The sequence below is a fragment of the Lasioglossum baleicum genome, chromosome 2 (genome assembly GCF_051020765.1).
Source record: "Lasioglossum baleicum chromosome 2, iyLasBale1, whole genome shotgun sequence".
Lineage (NCBI taxonomy): Eukaryota > Metazoa > Arthropoda > Insecta > Hymenoptera > Halictidae > Lasioglossum > Lasioglossum baleicum.
The window spans coordinates 11,786,525-11,800,677 of NC_134930.1; positions in this window are offsets into that span (position 1 = coordinate 11,786,525).

Here is a 14,153-nt window from a genome sequence, read left to right on the forward strand (position 1 = left end):
CTGAAGGTTTAAAAATAACAAAAAATACGGTAATACGGTTTGATTTTAAAGTGCCGCTATTTTGTATAATAAATAATCAAAATTTTCAATTTCTTTTCGTTCGGACCATACCTACATTCGTAATAATTAATGAACAAAACTTCATAATTTTGCTTCTGATCGGTAGAAAGATCGGAACCATGGCAACCGTCGCGACTCACGTTTTCCAAAACATGCTCCATGAATAAATATACATACAGCTCATGCAATTTTGATTATTCTCACTTAAAAAAAAAACATCATGCGTGTAGTTCCAATATACCATTGTATATGTTTGCAAAATCCCAATTGAAAAAACTCCCAAATCCCAATTGTCAAAATTTCTTTTACGGCACCCCCCAGAGTTATTCCAAATAATTCCAAAAAATCTGTGCACTATCGGATAACGGAAAAACATGCCCCAAACGGATTAAACCGTATAAACCGTATAACCAATCAATAAAATCGTTTTTCTTGGATATCTTCCGAACTATTGCGTTGAAAAATGTGTTAAACAAAACCTGTAGATCTGGACAGGCTGTTTGTTCAGTGTCTTATTACATTTTTTCTTGAAACAAAGGAAATTTGAGATAAATGTCGGACGAAAATTCAAAAATTTTTTCTGAAGTTTGAAAATTGAAATGTAGTTTCATTATCTTTTATCAATAAACATTAGCGAAAATTGCGTTTCTTTTAACTTGTGGAACTTATTTTTTTTATTGCAGATTATTTGCCGGAGATGCCATACACTTATTTTCTTTTTCAAAATCTTAATAATTTTTGGCTTCCACTGTCTCACAAGGAATAAGATCTCATAAAGTGAACTGCGTTTAGAAAAATCCTCTAAAACGCACCTTAAATACATACAGTGACTCCCATTAATATTCAGACACTCTTAAAAAGACTTTTTAAATAGTGGACCATACGATTTCAACTTTTTTGAGAAGTTAGAACAATTGGTTTACTGCACAGTGTGAACAAATTTTTGGATAAAATTGCAAGTTGTCGGAATTGCAGAGATAATATTAAAAGTATCCCATCAAATGCAATTTTTAAAAACGTTTCATTTATATCCTGTAGTAAACTAGTTGCTCAAGCTTTCCAAAACACTTCACAAATCGTATAATCGAATATTAAAAAGTTATCATTTTTTGGGAGCATCCGAATATTAATTAAGTTGTCAGAATTGCAGAGAAAACATTAAAAGTTTCCGATCAATTGCAATTTTTGAAAAAATTTCTTTTCACATCCTGTAGTAAATTAATTGCTCAAGCTTCCAAAAAAAGTTCAAATCGCGTATAATCCAATCTTAACAAAGTTATCATTTTTTTGAGAGCGTCCGAATATTAATGAGAGTCACTGAATGAGCAAATGCGTGAGACGGGTCTCTGAATCGGCCGGGCGAGGCAAGCAATGCGATAACGCGTTGGTCGGCCGAACCGTAAAAGAAATTGAAAAGTCGAAAATAAGAGCCACCCTAGTACGTATACAAAATGATACAGGAGCCCGTTCTGGTATTCCGCTCTGTATGAACGAGATATCATGTACAAACCAAATTATTGTTGTCGTAGCGAGATTGGATGTTGTCCAATAACTCCTCCAGCTTTTTTTCCAGACCCGATTGGAACGATCCTGAATCGGGGCTCGCTGCGGGAGCGTTGACTTTCTGTCCCCGCGGGTAGAAGCCGGGATGTTGATTCTCCTCGCGACTCACCGGCGAAAACACGGTTGAGGAATCGTCTCGCGGATCGAAGGTAAGTTTGCCGTTTGGATTGAAGGGTTGTTTGGAAGATCCGGAATCGAGCACGCGTGTACCGTTGTTCTTCTTGCTTCCCTGCGACTCGAGCGGTGCCACCGATCGCCGACTAAATTTATGCGATTTCGACGCAGCATTCTCCGCATTTTTTCCTTCTAGCTCGACAGAAGCGGATACCTCCTCGGCTAAATTATTCAGATTCTCCACCCAAGCCTCGCGGTTCTTAGACGTTTCCCTCGATCTCTGGAAAAGGCATTTTCGTCGTTAACACTCTCGCAATGTTTGCAAAAGAAATCGTGGCCAAAACCTGAAAAATTAATTTTTCATTGTGGATGTACTTACGATGTAAGTACTATTTCAGATTCTTTAATACTAAACCTACCACAACCGGTCAAAGTGACCGGTTCCAGACTTTTCATTTTACGATTATTGAAACTAAAAGAATGGTTTCGTAAGAAATGATTGTTTAGGTCTCTTTAGTAGAGCACGTATTACAATAGGAGCCGTACAAAGCCTAAATAAAATCAATCTTGTCATTTTCATAAGCCAGTTACTTTTATGGCTCGGTAGGTTTAGCGCTAATAGAGTGTTTATGGAAAAACCGAAGCAGTTTTATATTACTTTTACCTGCAAAATCAGAGTTCGAAGTTGCCCTTCATTTTTAACCAAAAGTGTAGGACGTCTTGTAAAAAAACGCTGGTTCTTTACAATTAACAATTTTTTACAATTTTACTAACCACGTGTCGAAGAACGACAAGTCTAATCTTCACAAATAAAAAAATAGCGCGAAATTTGAAATGACACCTGTTAACCTTCACTCTGCGTGTAGGGGTGTAAACGCACCCCAGACTAATAGAAACGTACATATATCTACGATACAGGCAATATCTAACTATCTGCGACAATATATATTTCACAAATAAATTGAAATTACTAAATTTATTATTTGTATTTATACAGAATTTTTCTATATTATGTTAAACTTTGTAATCTTTTCGTACATTGCATCATGAAAATCAATAAAATTTTAGAAATACTTATGCAGTTAAAGTTTTCTCTTTACATTTTGCACTGAAAACGTGCAGAGGTGTGATTACACCCCAATGCAGGGTTAACATTAGAATATATGTATGTATGTACACTGTACACAGAGTGAACGTTATGGGAAGACCTTTTATGAATTCCTTAAGACGCAGTGTCCCTTGTCGGTAGCGAAGCTTTATATAAACCAGTTTTAAACATACCGCTATGTAAACGTCTACGTTTGTATGGACTAATTTATGAAAAATATAATCAAATGGAAATTTGCATTCTGTTACGTTTTATGCACTTTTTACTATACTGTATTTTCCGCAATCGGTTGTCGTAAAAGTGTATAACATCGCGAGGCCCGTCCCTAGGAAGCCTGTACGTGATTACCTATGTATGTCACGAGGTTTATAGGATGCTTAAAAAAATTTTACTACCCCTATCTCTTAGACCGGGGATTATGCTAGGGATTATACAGTTTATGGTATGGTCACATTATTTCCAGCTGCTTTTAATTAGCTGATTAACGGTTACTATACATATACATACACTGCTGTGCAAAAGAAAGAAGCACCCGGACATATTTAATAGAAAAGCGTAAAAAATCAAAATAGAACACAGTAAGTTTTGAAAAAGGGTTCCGCTGTTTAATTCAATAGTTCTGAGAATATGTGTTATCGCGGATCGTCAAAATACCTTAAAATGCCTTAAATGCAATAAATCAATCATTGCACAATACAATTTCTACATAAAGATATTTTTTGTAATTATATCTTATAATTATACTGGGGTGCTCCTTTCCTTTGCACAGTAGTGTATGTATAAGTTACCACACTCGTACACTTTAAAAGTTCATTTCGCAATACGCAATAAATGCTCAACATTTTTAGTTATTATTACCGCAGCAATTATTTCGAACTGTATGTATTTAGAACTGTATGTAAGGAACATTTATCTGTAACAAATGTTGCGTATAGACTTCAGATTTCGTGCATTTGTGGCAAAAGTAAATGCATAGACAAAATTCGAAGTTATAAAACGATGAACAGAATTTAATATTATGCATCGATATACTATTTACAACTTAATACAGAGTGTGGCCGGACGGGTGGTATAACCGAGCAGGAGATGATACTACATGTAAAAATAGATCGAGAAAAAGGAATAACGTTTTTCCGTTTGATGCTTCGTTTTCGAGAAAAGCGAGTTTAAAATTCCGTCAGGTTCGCGTGCTTTAGTATATGTGTACAAAGTAGAATTGGCTGATCATGGTCAGACGCGTCAGACGATTCCTATGCAATATGCAATAGCACGTGTATTCGCTGCATTTTCAAACTCGATTTTCTCGAAAACGAAGCGTCAAACAAAAAAAATGTTATTCCTCTTTTTCGACTTATTTTTACACGCAGTATCACCCCCTGCTCGGTTACACCACCCGTCCGGCCACATCCTGTATAATTATTAAAAACCTCCTCCTGGATTTCTGGTTTTTCGCGATTCATGTAGCAAATGCGCAGAAAAGTAAAAAACATAAGTCCGAGTGTACCGAGCAATTCTAGTTAACACTAAACCTACCAGGAGGGGTCAAATGACTAATTTTAGATTTTCTATTTGACAGTTATTGAGATTGTAAAGGTGTTTTCGTGGGAATTGATTGTATACATTTTTTGACTCCAGTATATATTACAGTAAAAATCGCACAAAATATAAATAAATATAATCTTGTTATTTTTATAATACCATACACACATTAGTCACTTTTGATAGTCGATAGGTTTACTGTTAAAATACAATAAGTTAGTTCTGTTTGTTTGCTGCAGCTGGCAGCTCAATTAGGTTCGTTGGATTAATCAATTCTTTATTCGCGAAAAAATATAGTCTAAAAAAGAACTTCACTCAACTATCAATCACCGATTGTGGTAAAACTTTGTACATTTTTAGTTCGGCCAAAAAATATGTCACACGTATTTTTTTATGGTCGGAAAAACAGCTTTATGGAGTGAAATTACCCTTCAAAGTGATGGCCCGAAAACATTTTAAGCTCAATAACACGAAAACTAGTAGACACAGAAAAGAATTGTGCCAAAAAAATACTTGGATTTTTATAAGGAATAATATGGTGATGGTGAGAAATTTTAGTAAAATCTTATGCGACACCAAGGTTCCTTTCAAGTAATGAAGATTTTAAACGAAACACTTCATTAAAACGAAAATGAATGGAATCGGCAAACGTCCGGGTTCTTGCATTTTAATATCTCATCTCTCTACTTTATTTTAATTACCAACAGGTATTTTAAATATGATACTACGAGTACCTATATGCATAAGAAAGAGGGGAAATCAGTATCTTGTAAAATAAAAATAATTTATTAGTCGAACTTTCACTATCTATTTAAAGTATAAAGTTCTGATCCAAAATTACCATCAAAATTTTTATTAACCCTTTGTTTTTTTGTTAACCTTTGCACTCGGAGCCATTTTAAATCGAAAAATAAACATTTCTTTCGACCTAGAATAATTCCATTCTATATTAATTTTTTCCTTTGTATTAACTTAAATGTTTAACAATTGATTAGATACCAACATATTCAATAATGTAAACAACATTTTGAATAATGGTACAGCAATTTTTAGTGGTGACTCTGAGTCACTCGAGGGCTAAGTGTGAATTGATGCTAGAACTCCTTAACGAAGCCGAAACGGCCATTTCCGCAAAGAGGAAAAAGTTAATTAAAATAACCTAAGGAACCAGTCCTTTCCAGTTTCTCCGACATTTTTCATTCAACCCGCATTCATTCAAACCGTATATAAAATTTGCCGCAAAAATCTTCGACCCCAAAGAAATTCCCTGAAAAAATCCGAAAACTCGGGCCATTCTGCTGGTTTAGCGTTCCTGAGAACTTGAAATGTTTTCACGGGACAATTTGCAAAATTGTTATCGTAGGGACCGGATTGGAAGACAGCTAAAAAGTCGCAGGAGCGAAAAATGGAGGAAGCGAGGCGTCTCGGTCCATGGTTCCTGCAGGGTCTTCGTTTTTAAGGAGACGAGCGGGTTAAAAACTCGAAAAGAGAAGTAATTAGCAAGCATTGTCGCGCTGGAGCACTCACCTGGTCGAAGCTCTGCCGAAGGAGTCGCAGAACTTTGTCAAAGGCGTGGTTGTAAGCCGCGCTGGTAGCTCGCTGCTCCGGCGTAATTACGCGGCCATAGAGAGCCGAGTTCCCTTGATTCGGATTCAGATGCTCAGAATTTCCGTGGATGTCATCACAGCTGCCCCACGGGATCTCGGAAATGGCAGAAAACGCGGCCAGCAGGACCGCGACAGATATCGAAGATGTTTTCATGGTGGTTCCGTCTGTCAGACTCTCGTTGTCGTCGATGCTCCCGATCTTTGTGACCGGAAACCTTATAACCGTCATTATATAGCCGATCGGACAACCGTTTTTCGGGTGTGTTGTTGCCCAAACGATGATAAATCGCCGTGGTTCCCGGCGCTGATCGAACATCGGCTAATTGTCGTTTGCACAGTCTGCTCCGCGATCGGAAAAAAGACGAAGATCGCCGGAAGATGTTGATGGATCGCTGACATTTTCGGCAGCTCGATCGCGAACGATCAACGCAAACACAGATGGCACGACGCTGACGGTGTGGCGTTAGAATTTATGGCGGAAATGTTTCGCTCTGGAGTAGGGGAAACGACGGACACTTAAGGTGTACGACCACAGTAATGGGCCACATCGATGAATTGAATAACTTTTTCAGTGTAAAAAATTTATATGAAATCGAACTGAAGCACTGTTTACAATGTACCGTAGAGTACATAAAAAAATAGCGGCTCTCAGTGGTCCGGATTGGAAAATCATGAGCCATTTTGCTATAACTTTTGAGCCAGTAGAGATACTGCAATGAAATTTTCACTAAAAATATTTTTAAAATAGTCATTTTTAGCTGTAGGTAATCAAATATTGTTTGCATTTGTTAAAAAATAATATTTTATTAATTTTTATTGATATTTTTCATTTAAATTTTTTAACATTATCATACTTTATTTATACTTTATTTTTCACTTTCTAAATATGTATTTTTTATATTTATGTTTCACACCATTTGTTTCATACATAACATTTTTCCATATTCATATATTTCCATAACATTTCCATATCGTATGAGCCCCATTTTACCATTCAACTTTGTCCTTCAGACATTTGACGTATCTTTAAAAACAACCAAAGATATTTGAGGTGGCAACGTTAGGTGACACACTCTGTATCTTCGTTTGTGGATTTTCTTGAGGTTTCCCGGGTGTTTCTACATCTTATCCTTTTGAAGTCTTTGTGACGAGTTTCCTGAGCCTCCTCTGGCATGTTCTTTGATTTCTGCCCCATGCACCAGTATTTTATGTATTGAAGCTGGCATATAATACTATGCATACTTTTGTACGTAATAGCTGCCGTATCATGGGTATATTTCCTAAACCTTGTAATATTTATAGTCGAAAACTGCTTATCTATACCATAATATAAACATTTGAAGTGTCTGTAACCTAAACAGTTTCCTAACGAGCTGGAGCCACTTGTTTATGGTTCGTTCGTTTCGTTTCTGGCGGAGTTTCATCCATCCCGCGCGCGGGAACGATGTAGCGTCGACGCATTCAAAGAATAATAATTTATACAGGCGGAGAAGGGGGGAAAAATTTTTGTGGGATGTTATAGGGGAAGGAGTGCAGAAAATTTTCCGATATGATAGATGATAGAAGGTTGTCTTCCGCTGTTCGTGAACGATATCCACTATCAATTAAAAACAATCATAAGAATTTCTCATCATTTTTTCAGCCACTTTATTAATCTTTTCTATACAGTAATTATTAATTTAAGGTATGATTTCTCACCGTCGGAGAATGCTTTTTATCGAGAAATAAACGTCGAATCAAAATATTAAATGGAATCGTCAAGGTTCTTAGAAAAAGAAAGGCAATTTCATTGGAGAAAAAGTATCATTTCTAAAATGCTCGACTTTGAGATTCGTTTTCTGTAAAACGTTTTAAACTTTTTAAATCTGATTTTTGGCCAAATGGGTCACGATTTTCCAATCATAGTACGGTTTTGTTTCGATCTAATATCTAAGGTCATTTTTCTTAGAGAAGTAGGTATAATAATATATCGCAACATTTTTCAAATTTTGATGCAATTGAAGATGTTGCAAAAAATTCCTTGAAACGAGTTTTTTAAAATAGGGAACGAGATGGGAAAATACGGTTCGCAATTTAAACATTCTTTGTGATCAAATCGATATCGACCAGTGCTATTTTCAACAAAGCTACGGGCAACGCTGGACTCGGCAGCTGCTTATTGCACGCTCGCAAACCGTGTTTTTATCTATTTTACGAATGTTTCAATGAAATTGTCAGGGGATATAGTTCAAAGGTTGTACAATCCAATTAAAACATTACGAAGCCTTTAACCATTGTATATCGAATTTAATTTCGTTAACAAATTATGTATCTAAACTGAATTGCGTATAAAACGAAATAGGAGCAGACCCGTTATAAGTTCAAATCTGTCGGTAACAAACTTTTGAAAGAAAAAGAATCAGTATCTAAAGCACAATGCTGACTATACACTGACTTATCCATGAAAACGTGAGAAAGTTTTAGATGCAAGTCTGCTGCGTTTTCCAATAGTTCTCGAGAGTCAGCAGTTGCTATTCGCGTCAGCGTTACTTGGAAATTTGATATGAATTACACAGTTCCACAAATGAAAACTTCTTTCATGTTTTTGCAATATTCACTGGGTGAGATTGTTCTGGAGTTCCTCATTCTAAAATCAAATCCGGAAGCAGAATTGCTCCATCACGGACAGATTTCGAAAAATAAACTTCTCTAGACGCACTACGTACACAATTGTGGGGCAATGAGTGAGTTTGATCCGTCACGCGCCGAGGTGAAACGTTACTCGGGTAAACTCGAGGGAATCTCGGGCGAGCCTTATGCGTACAGTATTGGTGTGTTTTTTTATGAGAATGCATGATTGTAATTTCAAGAATACGGTGTAACGTGAATATGCGAGAAAGTTCGGATTTGAGTGAAAAGATAGAGGGAACTTCCATATGTCCTCCATATGTTCATGTAAAGAATTATATTCTTTTACATTTTTCAATAGTTGTAAGTGAGCAAGAGTTTACAGACGTGGCTGGTAAAAAAAACCATTCACTGAAAGTATTTATTTCGGTCAAAAAGATATACATTGACGGCTTGTGCGCGACACGTTCGCCTCCTTAGCCCCCCACTTGTTGAATTACATAATTTCAACATGTATATCGTGCTCGAAGATTAAAACGATAATATAAAAAATAAGACAAGAAAACATTTTTAATTTTTAAAAATTTTCTCTATTGCGTTAAGATGTGCTAAAGGATTACTGTAAACAAATAATGAATGAAGAATTTATGGTAAATAATAGTGTTGGACATGCAATCAACGTTTAAGTTAGTAACAGTTATCCAAACAGCATACTTATAATCATATATCTGAGCTAGGCTATCACTACTCAGATGTGCATGTGATTATATGCTGTTTGGATAACTGTTGCTAACTTAAACATTAATGTCGACATGTTCCCGCCACACAATTATTAGGCTAGTCCAGTGGTCGGAAAAGTCTTTGGCTACTTGAGTTCTCCCATGAATGACGTATTTAAAAATAAATGCATTTTATTTTAAAATTTAATAGTATTTTAATATTCAATTTTCAATCAGTCAGTGTGTTATATCTAAATTCAAATAAAGAGCTATTTCTACTTCCAGGGTTCTTGTAAGGAAATTTGGCTCCTGAAAGAAATCTAAATCTCGTTGTACTGCTGATATTTGGCTCGTTTGCCGACGACTGAGCTAGTCTAATGCATACTGTTCGTATGAAATTTTCTTACAACGACAGCCAAATTTCAAAAGAATCGAGCATCGCTTCTGCTGCCGGACAGGACTCGCGTACGCCTATCAACGAAGAGGATATAAGTTTGCAGGGTCGAGAATGAAACTTCACAAACTATCGTCGTTTTTCATTCAACTTTTCTGCTTCCCCTTTCGCCGGTTCTGAAGCAATCGTAAGATTTTCGTGGAAACTTTATTGCTTTCCGATCATAACTTAACTACTTGTCCTCTGAACTTCCAGTTCATCCTCTCGATATGAAAACTGCTCAAACAGAGTAATTGGAAATCACAGTGACGCTAAACCCACTGTGCACTGAACGAGATTGATATATGTACTGCTTGTAAAAATAACAAGATTGAATTTATTTCGATTATTCGTGATTTCTACCCTATAACACGTGCTTGAATAAAAGAAATGTATTCAATCGTTTCTAATGGAAAGATTTTTACAATTTCGATTATTGTAAAATGAAATATATGAAACCATATGAAATATATCTTTTTTAAATTTATTTTACGTCGCTTTTTTAACTGCTGTGGTTATTTCGCGACGGAACCTACAGTTTTGATAAGGTGGGTTCCGAACCACCTTGGGAACCACAGTTTAAAATGGCACATATATGAAATATATGACTGTTTTATGGTAACTATTACTTACTGAAATGTGTAACTACCTTCATTGAATATTAATTATAAATAAGAAATGCAAAATCCATTATAATAAGATTGCAAGAATTTTTAGTACAAACAATGCTGAAGATGTACTGACGATTCAGTAAACGTTTCATTAAGAACTGAAACGTTTGTTTATAGTTTTACCTAAGTACCGCACATATTTACTCCTACACTTTTCTACTCGAAAGTATGCCAGCTAATTTTCTGATATCAATATTTACTGCGAGAAATGGCTACAGACTCAAAATTGTCTCTGTACGTCACGATTCTAATTTTCTACGGAAACCGTATTGTCTTCTATTCGGGTGTGAATAATTTTATTTAACAAGCTCATTACGCAATGAATAGCTTCGACGGTGGAACGTGCGAGTATTCGGTCACGGCTAAAGCAAAACACGCGAAACAATTCAGGTTAACAGAGTTCCCTCGGCAGCGGAAGATATATCAATAAAGAAATGATTAATAGCATAAAAGGCAGTTCGCGTCGGTCCTCTAGTTCAAGTTTCAATGACTCTACAGAAATAACTTCTGTCGCACGTGTGCCCGATCGACATCCGCTACAGCTCAGCGAGAGAAAAATTATCGGTTGCTGTAATTTAGGAGAGCTCGTTTCGCGGGGAACCTTCTCGACATTAAGATCGATAATGAACCTCTCTTTACGGTCTATAAACGCGGCACGATATAACGAGAAGTCTACGCGGCATATTTTACAAGTTCTGACAAACTTCGAAAGAATTTGCTCGGACGGAGCGTTGCGCAGTGATCCCAATCGAGGAATTAGCTGTTCATAACGATCTTTGCATTGTTTCAAGACTTAAACCTATAGTAAAGTACGTCATTTTATTTGTCTTGACGTCAGCTACAACATTATTAAGTAAAAAATATATAGTAACAATTAAAAAATCGAGGTGACTTTAATTTTTGATCTAATAAAAAGAATTTTCGTAATTTTTTATTATATATTGAAGTTTATAGAAGAGTGATTAATTTTTGTTGATTAATTTGTTTGTTGATTGATTAATTTTTGTTGGAAACGTTTTTTTATCAGAGCACCGGAAATGCCCGAAAAATTGCGGTAACATGTGAATAATAAATGATATTGAATATATTATTTACATAAATGGTAATACTTGAAATCTGTCTTGGCAGGTGTATTCTTTATAAAGAGACACACAACTTTGCCATTTAGACCATTTTTGACCATAGCTGTTCAGGTTTTGAAATAAACAAATAATCCTTAATATTTGAAATAATGGGTCTTTTTGCTATTTTTAATCCAAATATTTGGCCGTCTTATCTTAAAAGAACTATATGACGGCCACACAGACGCTTTAAACAATGATAACTTTTTCTAATAACAATTTCTTAATAAGATACTTTATAAGAATCTTATTAATTTACTTCATAAGAATTTATAAGAATTTTGAAGAAGATACTTTTTTTAATAAGAAGACGAGTGATGTTTACGGTAAAAAATGGAATTACGAAATGTTCATATTTAAACGCTTTTTCTAACTGCAATTTTTAAAAACATTAATTGATCTCGTCGTTTTCAAAAGTGCTGAACATTTACAACGTGATGTACAGTGACTCCCATTCGGCATAATAATATTCGGACGATCTCAAAAAAACGATAACTTTTTTAATAGTGGACTATATGATTTGAAATTGTTTGAGAAGTTAGAGTACTTAGTTTATTACACGATGTGAAAAGAAATTTTTTTAAAAATTGCAATTGATCGGAATTGTAGAGAAAATACTAAACTACGTTTAATATTAACGTTAAACTACGTTGAAAATACGTTTCGTAGATCTGTGTCAATTATATGTATTGTGAAAGTTTCATCGAAATCGGTTGATGCGGGGAAAAACGACAGGCATTGAAGGATGTAAGAATCCTTCGATTTATTACTGTTGGAGGCCGAAAATCGTGAAAAACTGTAATTTTTAGCGTCTCTAAATGTTTGTAGCTCGTTGCAACGTCGACCGATTTTGATGAAATACAGATATATCAAACATGTCTCCTAAATTTTCCTTACAAGCTCACATAAAAAAGTTGCAAAATACAACTTTTAGTATTTTGCTACGTTGTGTAGTAAACCAATTGTTCTAACTTCTCACAAAAGTTTAAATCGTATGTTTGAAGATTAAAAGAGTTATCGTATTTTAAAGAGTGTCCGAATATTAGTGAGAGTCACTGTACATTTGAAAAAAGTCGATATGAAAAAGTTAATATCGTAGCAAATTAACAGCTAATTCTTCGGCTGGGACCGCGAAGATCGGAGGCTGTCTGAATTCCATAGCCGAGCGCAGAGTTGAGGGTGCTAGAGAAGTCAACGTTTAGTGCCCTATCCCATCGCCCGTAAACGTTTCAACGGTGAAAATAACTGTTTAACGTTAAAGTAACCCGGTGCGGCGATGTGGTTAATGCATCGATCTTGCCGCGTGTAACAGCGAAAACAAAAGCTCATCCCGCATCAGCGCGTTCGGCGCTTTCAATCAGAGGTCCCTTGTGCGTCCTGATTGCTTTTTTCCATGGAATCAAAGGAAACTGCACGTTCCTCCGGCAAATGCAGCGTTACTATGTCGGCCCCGCTAGCGTCTTTACGGACCATCACGTACAACCGTCAGGATCAGCCGCTCTTTCAGACCAGCTAATTGTGAACGAACCTTAACACGTCGAGCACGGTGTTGCATTTTAATGTGACGCGACGCCGCGGAAGTTCCTTAGCACCCGGCGCGGCGTTCCCCTTTGCCGAGGAAACGAACCACAGAAGAAGTTTTCCTCGCGTGGAAATTTGCAAAACTATACCGGCCGAGTCTGGTACGGTGCTCCAGCGAAATAATAAGACACTTTGCATATTTATATCTTTCGTATGTTTAAGGGTAGGAAATATGCACTTTTCATTGTGCTGATTTGATCTTCTCCCCTGCATTTTGCTCTCGACTCCACAGTAAACAGACTTGATCTCGGTAAGAGACTTGCTCTATTCTTCATTCTTACGTTCATTATTTGTTTTGTTAAATAATACCTTTTTAATTAAACGAAACATTTTTTCTTGACCTTGATAAACAAAATCTGTAGGTAATATAAAAGAATCTTTATGAAGATTATCTGTAAACAGCGTATTTTTATGCGAAATAAAAATTGTTCAAGCCAGGTGTAAGAAATTTAGGTTAAATGAAAATAGAATTTCTTCTTTTATCTTAAAAGCTAGGGCTGTAACTTTTCTGACGCTTCGAAGGATTCGAAGGAACGAAAGGAACTTCGAAGTTCCGAAGCTTCGAAGTCTTCCAAGTGCTCGAAATTTCAGTCTTCGAAACGTATGAAGTTGTAACTTATGAGTACCATATCATGTCACGATTTTTGATAAATAAAAATATTAACTTTCAGTCACCGGTGACTGACACTGAACTTTCCGTTTTGATTTTTCGTACTTAAATTAAATTTAAAAGAGTGCATTCTATTAATAAATTTCGGGATCATATCACGAATGTACTTAAAAAATAATACTTTGCAAACAAAATTTTAATGAGTTTTATTAAATTCGGTGAAATCGGATATCGCGGACTAAATGAAAAGAAAGGCAAGACAGGCTTGGCGCTTGAGAAAACTCACGTATTCAGTAGGACTGTAACTTTCCTTCGAAACTTCGGAACTTCGAAGTTTCTGAAATCGAAGCTTCGAAATCTTCGACCTTCGAAGGAAAGTTACAGCCCTATTATAAACTGGAAAATGAGAGATACAGCACC